The following is a 13,840-nucleotide window of genomic DNA, read 5'->3' as shown; positions in this document are numbered from 1 at the left end:
TGGGAAGGCATCCCAGAGACTGATACACCCAGGGAATCTAACATGACTTGGGCTAACTTGATGACAGAGGCTCCCTGCTTCTCCCTCTGTGGTCTAGGGGTATGTAGTGAGGAAGTACCCAGGGCCCACCCTCCAAGAGGTCTCTTCTTTCTATGTATGATTTCATGTAGCTATTAATAATAACTTGGAGTTCTATAGCACTATGAAATTTTCCCACTTTTTTCTTAGCAACAACCCTATGGGGGGAATGGCACAAGTAACAAGGGTCCTATTTTTCAGAGATGGAAAAGAAGCCCAGAGAAGGCAAATGTCTAGCCTATGAAAGCAAAGTTAATAAGCTGCAAAAACAGAATCCAAATCTCTGAAACACAAGTCTCCATGACACACCATGTTCCAGTTGCATAGATCTAGGAAGCTCCATTGGGAAGAAGGGGAAAGGGTAAGAATTCTCATTGGTCTGAATTGTTTAAATTCCAGTCTTGTGTAGAAGCTGGTGATGGAAGGCAAAGCCACTCTAGGATTCCATGCTGCACTTTAAAGTACTAGTGAGTCAATATACAAACACTTATTAAGCACCTACTAGAACTATGCTAAATGTTGAGGATATAAAGGAAAAAACAGAAATATTCACACTTCTCTCTAATGGAGGAGGGTTCTAATAGGGGAAGCAACACGTGAACAACCTTGAATATACGAGACATACATACACACGGTCGATATATTATCTCAGAGGGGGAAAAACTCACCAGGGGGTGGGGATAGGGACTGGGAAAGGGCTTCTGGAAAGGATTTTCCTGTCCTTGAAATGACATGAAATCAGAGTAGAATATCTTGTTTGAGGAACATGGAAAAGTCAATGTAGTTGGATCATAAAGTACATGTAAGACTATAAGAATATCAGAATGGTAGAAAGGGGTCAAGTTTTGAAGGGTTTTAAATGCCCAGCAAAACCTTGAATCTTTGATCCTGTAGATAATAGGGAGTCACTGGATTTTTTGAGTGGATGTTATGGGGGCTTTCTTTACCCAGCTCTCTTAAGTTACCCTAGACAGACATATATTACATATATATATGTATATATATATATACATATATATATACATATATATATGTGTGTGTATGTGTATGTATGTATGTTTTATGTATACCTGTAGAATATTATATATTATATAGCATCTAGAAGTACCTAGAAATCCCAGACTCAACAGCTTCCTAGTCTTAATATCCAGGTCTCTGCTGACTCCCATGAAACCCCTCAAACCCTACCTCCTTTGTTTACTTTACTCAGATGGCAAGCTAATATCTACCCCAAACTATCTCAACTAGTATGCTTAAGTTGTGGCAGATTGCTGAGGCAGATCCCAGCTAATGTGCTCTGCAGCAGCTGGTCTGTACATCAGGAGCACCAGAGGCATATCCTTAAAGAGACAGTTAAATGTCATGGTGCTTAGAGTAACAACCCTGGAGTCAGGAAAATGTGAGTTCAAATCCTGCCTCAAACACTAGATGTGTTATCTCCAGACAAAGCACTTTGCCTCAGTTTCCTCATCTGTAAAGTAGGAATAATAATAATGATACCTCTCAAGGTTGTCATGAGGATCAAATATGTCAATGTATAAAGTATTTACAAGCCTTAAAGTATTATATAAATATTAGCTGTCATTATTATTAACTTAAAAAGTAACTTCTCAGCCACAGGCTCATTATCTATAAAATGGGGAAAATAATACTTTAACATTTTAGAGTTTGTCAGACTTTGTTAAATAGTCTGGGACTTGTGAACACATCTGTTATACAGGGTTTCTTATTGCACAGAATTTGTTGTATCTATTTCAACAAAGCAGTATTAATAAAGGATGTCAACAAAAGCTTGAATATTTATCAATACTTCAATGGATTCATAATCTCATTAATGGAGCCTTCCTTCCAATGGTGCTTATTGTAATTCATCCATGGCATCATTCTGTGAAAGACTTGTCAATATTCTTCATAAAATATCTATGGGAGTCTGCCCAGCAGGAAAATAATAAAGAAAAAAATAAATGAAGAAAGGAAGGAAGGAAGGAAGGGAAGAAAAGAGAGAGCTAGAGAAAGAGAAAGAAAGGAAGGAAAGAAAGAAAGGAAGTTTTGTTTCAAAAAGAAATTGTAGATCATTAAAAGCAGTGTGTCATTTCCCAAAGTCAACCCAATCTGCTTGCCTATCCAATTCTGTATCTAGTTCGTTGACCCTCTGCAGGTCAACTCTGTGGAAATATAGATTAGACTGCATATAAGAGTCTAAAGAATAAGCATTCTTCATCCACTTGGTTTTTCCTGCATGGATTGTTAGGTTAAAGTTATTTGAATATCTCTTTTTGTTATCTTATCCAGGAGGCTCTGCAGTGTTTGGGGGCTTGATACAAGCCTAACAAGGTTATCTACAAACAGAAGCACAGGAACTTAAGATTCAGAACTGAATGGAATCTGAAAGGTCAACTAGTTCAGCCCCTTAATTCTATAGAAGAAACCACCTAGAAACCACACAGAAAAAAAAAATTCCTTTCCTGCTTGGATGTAGGGATGACACAGTTGGAATTTGAACCTATGTCTTCTTATTCTACACCCTACATTCTTCCCATTATTATTATGCTGTGCCCTAAATCCTACATCGGAAATGACTCCACCAGCTTTGGGAATCTTTCTTCTACAGAATATGTCTTTATGATGGTTACAGGACTTTGAAACAAGTCCAGATCACCTAAGATAGAGATACTGATGTGGGAGACATCAGGGACCCACTTATGAGAGAGGATGGTCTATGTCTCCATATCACATGGGTGAGAACAGCCTCTTTCCATTAGCTAGCTAACCAGAAAAGCTGTAGCTTTAAAACCATCAGACTAGGAAAGTCTCTTTCTTTCTGGCAGTGTCCAAAGGGTGAAAGTCCTAATTACCCATAGCACAAGTGCCATGAAGTAAGCTGGATGAAGGAAAAGGCTGTCTCCCTATCATTTGGCCTTTTGATCCTAAGAAGGGTGTGAATAGGGGTGGCTAGGTGGCACAGTGTATAGAGCACCAGCCCTGGAGTCAGGAGTACCTGAGTTCAAATCTGGCCTCAGACATTTAATAATTACCTAGCTGTGTGGCCTTGGGCAAGCCAATTAACCCATTTGCCTTGCAGAAATCTGAAAAAAACAAAGAAAAGGAAGGGTGTGAATAGTTTGGTTGCCTTTTTTTCATTTCCAGGAGCAAGCAGAGGGATCACCATATCTGTCAATTCAGAAGCAGAATTCCAAGTCAAGTGTTGTTGTCAGCCAAATAGGGAAGCCCTGAGAAGCCAGGTTACTTGAGACACAAATCCAGAGTGGAAGATTTGGAATGGATTATGCTATATAAGAATTGAGATAAACTATGAACTTAATCCTTTCCCCTTCCTCAGAGAATGAGATTGTATAGGGAGAAAAGGAGAAATTAACTTCCCCACCCTCAGGCGGAGAGGTTGTACTTTGTTCTTGTTTTATTTTTGAAGTGAATATTCCTTTGTAAAAGTTATTCTGTTAAGTGGTTAAATAGAAGTGGGATGCAGAGGACTACCTAAAATTAGAGGGACACCATCAGTGGGGGCTCAAATCCCCAGAAAAATTCATCAACCTAAATACACCTCGTAAGATGATAGACAACCCTGAGGGCAGGTTGAAATGTAGCACCTGCCTGATGTTCAGAGCAGGTTGAAATGTAGCACCTGATGTTCAGGCAAAGAGACCCAAGATAGTCACGATTGCATTACATTAAATTATAGAACTTGATATTTACTTAAGGCTTCCACTCATACTTCATAAGGTAAAAAAATCTAAGATAATATATACACTGATCATTTGTAAATAAAAAAAACCTCTTTGGAATTCAGTTTTCTTGAGTTTAAATCCAGTAGGCTAGAATAGATGGTGTCTAAAGTTTCTCAGGAGTTTAAAAACAATCATACAACTGAATAATTCTAATGACAGACTTACCCTAAGTGCTTTGCTCATAGCAAGCCCACTAAAATGAAGCTTGTTTCCCTCATTTACTCAAAAGTCCTTTAGTATCTTATCATCACTAACTAAAGAAATGCACAATTGTAGCTAAAGACCCACTTTTTTTCTCTTTGGAAAGGAGTAGATTGTGTTGTATCTTAAAATAATTATGGGGGGGCAGTTAGATGGTACAGTACATAGAGCATGGAGTCAGGAGGACCTGAGCTCAAATTGCCGCCTCAGACACTTAATAATTACCTAACTGTGTGACTTTGGGCAAGCCACTTAACCTCATTGCCTTGCTAAAAAAAAAAAAGTTTCCTAAGGTTTAAAGTAGTTAAGTTCATGGTCACATGGCTAATAAGTATCAGAGCAAAAATTGAGCCCAGATATTTCTGACTGCAGATCCAGAACTATGTAGGTGAACTATCTTGGTGAAGTCACTCCTGCCCCACTGACTCTTTATGGCATTAAAATGGACATTTCTGGAATGAGAGAATGGTGTTATTGTAACTCATCTGCAGGGGTGTTGACCAGTTAGGGCAGTTTGATGTCAATTAATTAGTGTTTCTGTAGCTGCCTCAGAATTCTTTTTACTTCTTTTTACCCTCTCCTTACTAGGTAGCAAACTGTCTTGATACTCTATCTCTTTTTGAGTTCTGCTAAATATATATATATATATATGTACTGTTTTCAGTGAACAGAGTATACAAAAAACCACATCACAAATGGAACATTGAGTAACATCAAAACTGACAAACAAACCACAGGCCTGTGAGTTCCTGTAGGATACAGAGATCAATCTGCTTTCCTTTCCAGGATTTATCAGGGCATTTCTTCACACATAAATATGTATAAATACGTTCAAAGCTCACTTCTGGCTTATTACTTGACAACCTCAGTTGAAGTTCCCAAAGTATAGCTAGGTTTACATCTTCCATTCTCTCCTCTCTCTCACATCCTGTACCAAATCAGTTACAAAGTTTTGTCAGAACTTTCTTTTTCTCCTGACTCAAACAGCCATCACTTTCATTTAGATTGATATAAAAGGTTTTTAACTTATAGTGAAGGAAATAGCAAACCATTCCAATAGCCTTGCCAAAAAAAAATACAAATGGGGTCCCAGAGAGTAGGACACAATCAATAACAACTATTAATGGTTCAAAATCATCTTCCATACTACTGTCAAAATAATCTTCCTAAAGCACAGGTCTGACCTAAGTCACTTCCCTATTTGAAGAAATTCAGGGGCTCCTTATTAACTTTTGGATGTAATACAGAGTCCTCTATTGCTACTTAAAGAACTTTATATTTTGACACCTTTCTGTTTTTCCTGGTGTATTAAATATTCCTCCCATCATACATTCCATGGGGTCACTTACTGTTGCCTAGTAAGTAGCATTTCATCCCCTATTTCTATTCCTTTCCATGAGCTTTTCCCCATAACTTTCCTTTTCTTCATTCCACCTAATGACAGACTTACCCTAAGTGCTTTGACTGCTCATAGCAAGCCCACCAAAATGAAGCTTGTTTCCCTCATTTACTCAAAAGTCCTTTAGTATCTTATCATCACTAACTAAAGAAATGTATAATTGTAGCTAAAGACTCACTTTTTTCTCTTTGGAAAGGAGTAGATTGTGTTCTATCTTAAAATAATTATGGGGGGGGCATCCTTTCCTTCCTTCTAATCCTAGCCCGGTTCCACTACCTACATCAGATTATTCCCTATCCCCCAACTCTCCACAATTGTCAGAGTTCTTCCTACCCAACTCCTAATGAAATTAATTTTAATATATCTAATATTTACATTTTTCTGTTTGTATTGTGTCCTACCCCAGGTCTAATGGGTTGTAAACTCCTTCTGGGCATATATTAATCTCTTTCTGTCTTTGTATCCCCAGATCCTTGCATATAATGGTCATTCAAAAAATTATTATTAATCCTGACTTGCTCAGAATCATATAGCTAGGGTCAGAGTCAGAACTAGTCTTCTGAGAACAGCATGGCATTATCTCTCTTAACAATGTCTCCTCTGATCAGTCTAGCCAAGGGTTAAAAATAATTTTCTCTTCTAGAATCTTTTCTGATGGACTGAAGGAAAGAATGAACAGCTCCTACCAATAAATCTAGTCACCTCCCCTTCTAGCTTGAGGGAGGCTGTAACTGGGGTGGGGATCACCAATTCTGTCAATCCCATCCAGAGAGAGTTTAGTTGTGGCCAAGGAAAGGGAAATAAATATGTGAGAGCTAACTTCTCCCCCTCCTCTCCCCCACTGGCACTGCCCCCATCCAGGGCCTCCCTGCCTGCCTATGAGTGATGGGTTTATCTTCCTAGGACAGAGAGGAGCTTTTGACGGAAGATATGACTCCCTTGAACTCTTCTGTAAGCAAGTTTCCCAGGAGGAGGGGATGAGGGGGAAGGAGAGGGTGGGAGGAGATGCTATCCAGCTCAGGCTTCTGTTTGTCACTCAATCAGAAATAGAGTTTCAATGTATGTTTCCCCCACCCCCACACTCCCACTGGGAACTCAAGCCCAGTGGTAGCACCTGAGGGATCTGTAAATATCCCACAGGCATCTGGGCCCCTCAAATCCAGCAGAAAAATAAGATTAAAAAAATAACTCTACCAACACTCTCCCACCACCATCAGCACCACACACATACACATACGGACGCGCACGCACACACACACACATACACACACACACACACACACACACACACACACACACACACACACATACTCATAAGTCTGTTGTCACCCAACCCTGTGCATTTTGAGAGGCTTAAAAGATAATTTCTCTAAAATGTCTGGGCTTTTTTGGAAACCTCAGCAGTCTAAGGGCCAAGAACACATCTGGGCAAGGCAAAGACACATCTGGTCCATTCCTGTTATCTCCCCAGAGGTCTTTACATGGAAAGGGAACTTTACCATCTCTCCCCCAGATGTTGGCTCTCACAGCATTAGTCTCCTCTATTGTCCATAATTCAAAAGGTTGGCAGGCAAGGCTGCCTTATAGTAGAAAGAATACTGGGTTTGGAATCAGTATCTAAAATAATTATGTTGTATCATAGATTTAGAATCAGGAGACATGGGTTCCAATTCTCATTCCATGTCTTATTTCCTGTGTGACCTAGACCAGTTACTTCCTGGTGTGGGGCAATAGAAAGAAACTAGACTCTGAACCACAAAACCAAGATTCAAACCCAGGTTTACCACATGTGACTGTTTAAATCAGCTATTCTTAGTGAGCCTCAGTTACCTCAACTGTAAAATGGGGATTATAATGCATTATCCTTGTTGGGAAAGGTACTTTGCAAACCTTAAATCACTGTGTCAATGTGAACTATTATTATTATTATTTATGATTATTAATCTAAGCTATGATTTCATCAAGCTCCCATAATGGACCTTCTTTACCAATTCACGCAGCAGGCAAGGTTGAATAATTTCCTCAGAGTCACATGGTCAATGTGTGTCAGAGGTAAGACTTGAGCACAGGTCTTCCTGATTCCAAGGTCAGCCCTCTATCCACTGGATCAAACAGCTTATTAATATGAATAGATAACATTTTACCAATTAAATGAAGGAGTTGGACTTTAAGTTCTAAAAGTTCCCTTCCAAGTCTAAATACTCTGAACCTATAAATTAATGAATCAAAGAATGGATGAATAAGCAACAAAATTTTTATTAAATATCATGCCAGACACTATGCTAATAAATCATATACTGTGATCTATTCTCTGCCAGGCTATGTCTAAAGAACAAGATGGGATAGGTGAAGGTGTCAGGGAATATTGCTACAAATGCTGAAAAGGGAAGATGAACTACTGTAGATCTCTTCTAAATCCTGTTTATGTTTTAATATCAATAATAATAATATTGTTGTCATTATAACATTTATATAGTACTTATAGGTTTGAAAATATATATATATATGTAAAAATTTATTTGATCTGGCTATGTCAGTAAGCACTGAATGTCTAAAATGTGCTCTCACCTCTGCCAAGAAGGTACCAAAACAAAAATTCCATTTGTCCCTGTTTTTAAAGAATTCATAATCTAGTTTAGAATCATGATCTAGTTTAGTTTAGTGTACAAAAGCATTTGTAGCAGCTTTTTTGTGGTGGCAGAGAAAGGGAAATTGAGAGTAATGGCTGAACAAGTTATAGTAAATTAATGTAAAGAAATATCATTGTCCTATAAAAAATGATGAGCAGGCAGATTTCAGAAAAACCTGGAAAGACTTGCAAGAACTGATGTGGAATGAAGTAAGCAGAACCATGAGAACATTGTACACAGTAACAGCAAAAATCTTTGTTGATCAACTATGATAGATTTAGCTCTTCTCAGTAAAACAGTGATCAAAGATAATTCTAAGACTTGTAATGGAAAATGCTCATTTTCCCTCATTCAGAGGGAAAAACTATGGAGTTTGAATGCAGATGATATTATACTATTTTCATTTTTTATTCCCTTTTGTTCTGATTATTCTTTAACAACTTGACCAATATGGAAACATGTTTAACATGACTATACAAGATTGCTTGAAATCTTGGGGAGGCAGGAGATAAGGAAAGGAGGAAGAAAATTTTACAAAAATGAATGTTGGATAGGTGGCACAGTGGAAAGAGCACCAACCCTGGAGTAAAGAGGACCTGAATTCAAATGTGACTTCAAACACTTAATAATTGCTTAGCTATGTGTCCTTGGGTCACAACTCAATTGCCTTGAAAAAGAAATGAATGTTAAAATTATCTCTACATGTAATTGGGAAAAGGAAAATATTAATAAGAAAAAAGAATCATAGGATTTTGGGTTCTCAGAAAGTGTCTTACTACTCTAACCCCCTCTTTTTTAGACATGAAGAAGCAAAACTGAGGTCCAGAGATCAAAGTGTTTAAGTGACTTGCCCACAGTCTGACAAAACAATGATGGGGGCGGGGGGGAAGGACACCGTGGTGTCCTCACTCCCAAAGTTCTTTCCATTGGAAAGACTAGACAGATCTTCACACACTTGTGACCCAGTTAGAGCTGAAGTGTGTGGTACCATCTCATATTGCTACCATGAGAAAATGATACTTCCTGTGTTCTTGAAAGAGGAGGAGGCTGGGAGGGGGCTGTGAGTGAGATTATAGTCATAAAGCAATGCGTCTGTAACTCCACAGATTATCCCTGGCTCAGAGATGAGGAATTAACCACTTGGGAGGAGTGGGTGGAACCATGCTCATAGAGCTGAGTCAGAGCAGCTGAGGGCCTTCTCCAGAAGTGGAGAACTCGTTGAGGACCGCTGGGGAGAGGAAGCAATTTGAAGCAATAGAATGAACAGACTACAGGCCTGCAGGTGTGTGTGTGTGCCCCAGATAGAAAAATAGCTGGGCTCCTGTGTGGACAGAGTGGGAGGGAAGCTGATCAGCTAGCCATGTCTGACCAGACCAAAGGGCTAAGCCAGAAGGGAGTCCTACCCACCGGAAGTTCCCTGAACCTGCTGTATAATTTCAGCATGCCCTTATTTCTTTTAAATTCTGCACATTTAAATGTCACCTCATCCATGAATTTTTTCCTGATTTTCTCCCTTCAGGCAATGCCCTTTCCCACCTCCAAGATCACATAGAGACTTTTATACCTTTCCCCTATAATTCAAATCATGTAAAACTAGATTTTAAAGCTACTTGCTTATTTTGTATCTTACTTTTCTACTGAACTACAGGATCCATGAGGACAAGAGCCTAACAGTATACTCTGCACACTTTAGTACTTTCTTCTATAATTCTAAGAAGTCATAGTCTCATCAGTGGGGTGTTTCCTCCAATCCTACAAATCAAAATGTGCCAATGTCATCAGATTATACAACTCTTAGACTTGTGCTCATATAACTTCATAAGGGGATTCACTGGCAACCATCCTTTAGCTATCTAAAAAAATGAGTCCATACCAATGATTATATGTCCAGCCTATGATTGGCTACTATACACAAGTGTTCTTAATAAGTATTTGTTGTATAACCAGTATGATAAATTGAAAAAGAGCATTTGGAGTCAGGTGATTTGGCTTTGAATTTCAGCTCTGCTAATTATTAGACATCATCTCTGTTCTTTAAAGCTATGTTTTCCTTATTTCTAGTGCCTTGAGATTAGTGTGGTCTAGAGTAATCAGGTTTGATTTTTGTAGGACTTTGAACTGAGCCTTGAAGGATATATACATTTACATGTGTGTGCAACATAAACACACATATATGTGTATAATGTCCAGAGTCATACAGCTAGTAAATATCTGAGGGCAGGATTAAACTCAGGTCCTCCTGACACAGATTCAGCACTTCACCCACTGTGCTACCTGTCTGCCTAGGCCCCATCTATTCTAAAATATTCATCACAACACTTCTATGATAGCCAAAAAAATCTGCAAACAAAGAGGAAGAGGAGTCATCAACTGGAGAATGGCTGAACAATGTGGTATATGAAAATAATGGAACATTACTATATCATAAGAAACAATGAATATAAGAAATACATAAAAATATGACAAGGCTTTTTAATGTACTGATGCATAGTAAAGTACACAGAACCAGGAGAACAATGAACACAATGAATAAAGCAATCCAAGTGAAAATAACATGAAAAAGGAAGGAGAATACAAACTTACAAAGACAAATCTTGGTACTTCCCTTCTTTGGAGAGGATTAGGATGGTAGGTAAAGAATGTTGTATATACTGTCAAATGTGGTTGTTGTCAATGGTTTTCTCATTTTTTATTGTATGGAAAAACTCACTATCTAGAGATTGGTATTTGTGTGTTGATGTTTTGTGTGTGCAGCACAGCCATGTATGACATGGGGCATATTCATCCATATATGTCTAATTTATGAGACTGCAAGAACCTCATTCCTGCATTTACATACTATTCAAATTTCTAACAGAAATCACTTCCTCAAACAGGTGTCTTGCATTTTTGGATTTCAGAGGGGGGGAAATATTAATTTCTTCTTTAATCAGGGGTGAGTGATTGTTGAGGGAGAGAAGACAAAGGAACTTAAAATAGAATACATTAATAAAACTTTTTGGAAAAGGCTACATTTCTGTGTCTTTGTCAAATCTTATGTCTCTTCCAGAATAGGTGTTATAACTCCAGTGGTAATCTGGGAGTTCCTAACAAAGGGAATATGTGCCCTATACTCTTTGTAACTTTGTGATCCAATAGAAATCATAGAAAATTTGGAATCAAGGACCTGACTTCTAGTACTGGTTTTTTTACTACTACTACTACTACTACTACTACTACTACTACTACTACTACTACTACTATTCTAGTTGTGTGACTTTGGATGAATCACTTCACATTTCTGAGGCTGTCAAAGAGGTCATATCATGTTTCCATTACATCTCTCACAGCATTTTTGTGAGCAACAATTATTTCTAAATCCTAAAGGACTATAATATTAGCTCTCAAAGACAGGATCCCTAAATTCCTTTCAGGGAGACTGAAATCAAAATTATTTTCACATATGACTAAGACATTGAAATTTATAATATGATAAATATTGTTAGCTTTAACCCACATAAGAAAAATCTCTTTTCAGGGTCCTCAATAATTTTTAAAAGCTTTATACTCATATGTATGGGGTCCTAAGGCCAAAAAGTATTACTATGGAAATGTGGACTATTATTATTCCTTCCAGCACCTAGGACAGGGCCCTACATGTAGAGAATGAGTGCTGAGCCCTCACAGACTAGAGATTCTGTCTAGTGATTCAAGACAGTACAGTCACAGACAGAAGAGGTCTTGGCCCATTTGCTTCCAGGCCATTTAGGCATATATTATGTAGATAGGGAGCAGGAGTTCACTTTTAGCCAGCCAGTCCTGATATTGCACAGCCTAATAGAATAATGAAGCCACCTGAGACTGGACAAGTAACATCACCACACCAGACAGGCCTCATTTAATACAGGAGCCAGAGACAACTCTTCTTTCTTCTTTATGGCTCTCCCAGGAAAACTTTGACTTCCCTGATAGGAGAGATGGCAGGAAGAGATAGTCTAAAGGGTTGTCTCAATCTGTCAGCAGCCCAGTAGCCCAGGTTTCAGGTTTAGGGTGAATTCTAGGGGCTCAGAGATGGAGCTGGTGAGTGATTTTTTCCCTATTTAGACATCTTTATAAAATCCCCATCATTGCTCACCTCATAGACCTTCTTCAATTCCAGCAGCTAAATGATGAAGTGGATAGAATGCTGGGCCTGGGGTCAAAAAGATGAGTTCAAATCCAGCCTCAGGCACTTACTAGCTCTGTGACTTTGGGCAAATCACTTAACCTCATTAGTTTCAGTTTCTTCATCTACAAAATGAACTGGAGAAGGAAATGGCTTATCATTCCAATATCTTTGCCAAGAAAACCCCAAATAGGCTCTTGAAGAGTCAGATACAATTGAACAACAACAAACAAAATTTCTTTCCTTGCTCACCTCATAGACTCAAGCCTCCAATTTGAGCAGGAAACCTTTGGATTTTTGGAGCTAGCTACCATTGTACTCTTCCCCTTCCTCTATCACCACCCTGGGTTAAGGAAGAAACCTTGGGACTTTTCTTTTCCTGAAATACACATTTTGCCTATTTGCAAAAAAAAAAAAACCTCTGTGGAGAGTTTGATAAGAGCATAAACACAGTAATGAGGTTCTCTCAGCCTTTTAAGTGAGAAGATATGGTAAAAAGGCTAATCTCACTCAGGTGTGCCCCCACCAGCCAGGAACAATCACTAGTCTCCTGAAGTTAGGCTCTCTAATTCCATCCATGCTGTCCATCACTGAAGCCATTGCTATTCATGGCAAGGAAAGCAGTAGCCCTGGTAACTAACTGAGTGTTACAGTGAGTCATGCTGGCTGCTAGTTGATCTATGGTATTTGCTCTAGGTGGAGAAAAGAGAGATTGATGGGCAGCCACAAGAAACACAAATTCCATGACATGTGTGAGGGAAGATGCCTGAAAACTGGAGGAGAGACATGAGAGTATCTCCCTAGATGCTCTCCCTGGGATCATTTTTTTCTTGTTGAGAGCAATTCATTTCTTTGTCCAGGACCAGACAATTCAACCCAAAACCAAAACAGGAAGGGACTAGGTTTCAGGTGACCAAGACTCAGAACAACCCAGAACCTATGCCCTAATCTGCTCTAGGTTGAACTAACATTTCAGAACTACAGACATAGTCCTTACTTTCTTTCTACCATTCTTACCCAGAGTAATATGGGCAGCTAGATGGTGAAGTGGATAGAGCACCGGCCTTCAAGTCAAGAGGCTGGAAATTTGAATCCAGTCTCACACACTTGATACTTACTAGCTGTGTAAACTTGGGCAAGTCATTTAACCCTGATTACCTTGCATCCTGGGCCATCTCTAGTTATCCTGAATCTTATCTGGCCACTAGATCCAGATGACTCTAGAGTAGAAAGTGATTCTAGTGACTCACTCAAATTCAATTCTTGTGTTTTTCATGACATTTAATCCCTTGATGTCATGGTCTTCTTTAAGAACAAAGAACAAAACATCATCACCTGGAGAAATGTGTTGTATAAAGCAATTTTAAATTTAGAAGGCATCAGGACATAGACTTGAGAGGATTTGGTGGGTCAGGCACTGGGGTAACCACTGGAGACTCAAAGACAAATTGAAAAACAGTTTCTGCTTTTAAGGGACATGGGTGCTTAAGAAATACTTGTTGATTAATTGATTGAGCATATTTTAACTATGGGGATATAATATATAAATAGGTATACATATACATGATCATTTGGGGAGGAGAAAAGAGAGCAAAAACAATGAGAAGAATTGAAAAATTCTTCTTTATGTCAAATAAAATAT

The 13,840-nt window shown here is 38.6% G+C and overlaps 1 long non-coding RNA gene across 1 annotated transcript in view; it reads left to right on the top strand.

The window, feature by feature from the left end:
* Positions 1-9,186: 9,186 nt before the first annotated feature.
* The window catches only part of LOC141522245 (uncharacterized), a 34,498-nt gene continuing 29,844 nt past the window's right edge, over positions 9,187-13,840 (top strand). Inside the window, exon 1 of the long non-coding RNA XR_012478167.1 lies at positions 9,187-9,336. This is a non-coding gene — a long non-coding RNA (uncharacterized LOC141522245). The remainder of the gene's footprint in view (positions 9,337-13,840) is intronic.

Source organism: Macrotis lagotis, chromosome 1, assembly GCF_037893015.1.
Source record: "Macrotis lagotis isolate mMagLag1 chromosome 1, bilby.v1.9.chrom.fasta, whole genome shotgun sequence".
NCBI classification, from domain to species: domain Eukaryota; kingdom Metazoa; phylum Chordata; class Mammalia; order Peramelemorphia; family Peramelidae; genus Macrotis; species Macrotis lagotis.
This window is presented reverse-complemented; position numbering and strand designations above follow the sequence as displayed.